Source organism: Palaemon carinicauda, chromosome 15 (genome assembly GCF_036898095.1).
Source record: "Palaemon carinicauda isolate YSFRI2023 chromosome 15, ASM3689809v2, whole genome shotgun sequence".
Classification (NCBI taxonomy): Eukaryota; Metazoa; Arthropoda; class Malacostraca; order Decapoda; family Palaemonidae; genus Palaemon; species Palaemon carinicauda.
The window spans coordinates 26511851-26514350 of record NC_090739.1 but is presented as its reverse complement, the minus strand read 5'-3'; positions in this window follow the sequence as shown (position 1 = coordinate 26514350).

The following is a 2500-nucleotide window of genomic DNA, read 5'->3' as shown; positions in this document are numbered from 1 at the left end:
GGTGCCTTGTTACTAGGTAATTTCTTAATAGCCTTGCACACGTCACTTGGGGAGATACGGTCACTATATTGAAAATCCATATTGACATTGATGAGAGTATCCACTTCATTTCGGGTATCTTGGTCATTTATACAATTTAGGATGGTACTAAAGTGATCTCCCCACATTCTTGCGATGGATTCTTCGCCAACTGCATCCCCTACTCTTTGGGATAATTTGTTTGACTTTGGGTTTAGTGAATTAATATCTTTCCAAAGATGGGGGAAGTCATGGTTGGTCAATTTTCTGGACAATGCATCGGCTCGTAGCTGATTTTCGTTGCTACGACATTGACGAAGAGCAAGTTTGAACTGGGCTCTCGCTTGTCTCATCTGTAGAGCAAGGGGACCTTCTCTCTGGCTACCATCATTCCTCCAAAGAAGGAACATTTCTCGAGAGTGTGCATAGAGGTCTTTAACTAAGTCATTCCAACCAGGTATGTTTCGATGGTTACCTCTAGAGAGTCTAAACGTGTCTCTTCCCGAGCTCCGTAAGGCATTTATTATATTTACGTAGAATTCCTTTAGTTTTGTTTTATGCTATTCGTTGCGGCAATTAGGATTATTGCAGAGCAGGGCTTCAGCAGGTTGAGTTATCGAGCGGAGATTACTTTCAGATAAGCGTTTGAATGCAGTGGATTTTTGGAGGTTAGAGAAATCCCATGAGATGGATGGTAGCCTCTCCCTTTGAATGGGTACCGCCGGGAGGGAGGGTGTGTGAAATGTGATCTGTAAGGGTATGTGATCGAATGCAGTCGAAAGGTCGTATCGTATAATACATTCAGTGATAGAGCTATGCAGGCGGTCAGTGGTAATACAATGATCAAGTCAGGATGTGATGGGCATATCATTTCTGTTTTGTATATAAGTAAAGGAGGAAGGAGGCAGGATGGCAACATCGCTAATTTGAAGATATTGTTGAGAACAGAGACGCTGTAATTCATTATAGAAAAGTCTTGATGGGTGCGCATTAAAGTCTCCTATAATGCACACATGGTCAGCGGAGGTATCATTAATAATACCTTGGACTTCTCCTAGTAATATACAATACTGATCAAAGTTTGACTGGCACTCCCAGGGGAAGTATGCATTAATCACTAATATGGTTTTACCTTCGATCGTTACTTGCAGGCCGAGAAGTCTGTCAGTTTGATACGTCACTGGTTTCACGCACTTATCCAGAGATCTATGCCATAGAAATGAGAGACCTCCTTTCGGACGACCTTGAATGATGTAGTCGTGAGTAACCATCGACGAGACAGAGAAACTGTTATAATCAGCATGAACCGAATCACTGATAGCCAGGTCATGGGGGAGGAGTAAGGTTTCTTGCAGTGCAATAATGCCACGGAAATCATTGCAGAACTCATTAAGGACAGGTAAATTCCGCTTGATCCTGTATATGTTCCAAGACAAAATACTTAATGACTCCATGAATTTCGTCGACCTTTGGAGATAAGAGCAGAAATCTCAGGGGGTGTGGGTGTGGCAGGTGCCGGGGCGTTGCATGGTGAGGCTGATTGTTGTAGATCAATTTGGGCGTTTAGGGTCCCTGGGGGAGGCTGGTCTCTCTTAAGATTATAAAAGGACACACGTATTTCAGAGCCAAAGTTTTTACCTACAAGGACCTCCCGATGATGGAATAAGCAGGAAACCCTGTATGCAACTCGACCTTCTACCTTACACTTTAGGCTATGAAGAATGAGGGGGTCTGATCCTGTTAATTTCTTAACATGTAGCCTGATGGCATCTTCAGTCACTGAGGAATGCAGGTTGTGGACAATGACGTGGCATCTCTTTGGGCGGTGGTGAGGGGAGATATTCCCGGATGAATGCTGGTTGACCTGACTGCGGTTGCGGTCGGGTAGGGACTTTGTCTTTCGCCGGGAGGTCTGCCATCCCTCGTCATCTTCTTGGGCATTTGACATTAGCGCTCTGGCATATGAGTCGGTCGTAGGGGGGGGAGGGGGGAGAGGTAGGAGTGGGTGGTACTTCGCTTGAATCTCTTCTGTCTAACGATGGGGAGGGGGAAGTGGTGGTATCCAAGACTGGTGTTTGCTTCGTAACGATCCTTGGCCCTGTATCCGGCAGGCCAGAGATGGTGTTTTGTGGGCCCGAGGTGGGCATGGGGTCAGTTGAGGGTTGTTCATGTATTAATTGGGGTTGGTCCGTGGGGTCATTCAACTTATTACATTTTCCCTTCAACTCTCCAATTTGATTTGTTATCTCATTGATTTTTAGCCCCATTGAAACGAATGCATCATTGATTTGCAGGGCCATTGCATCACTGATTTGCTGCTTCATTGCAGCGATGGCATCATTGATTTGGTGACCCAATGCATCACTGATTTGTTGCCTCATTGCAGCGATTGCGTCACTGATTTGCTGCACTACTGCATCACTGATTTGCTGCCTCATTGCAGCGATTGCATCAGGGATTGCACGGAGATCTTCAGAGTTAT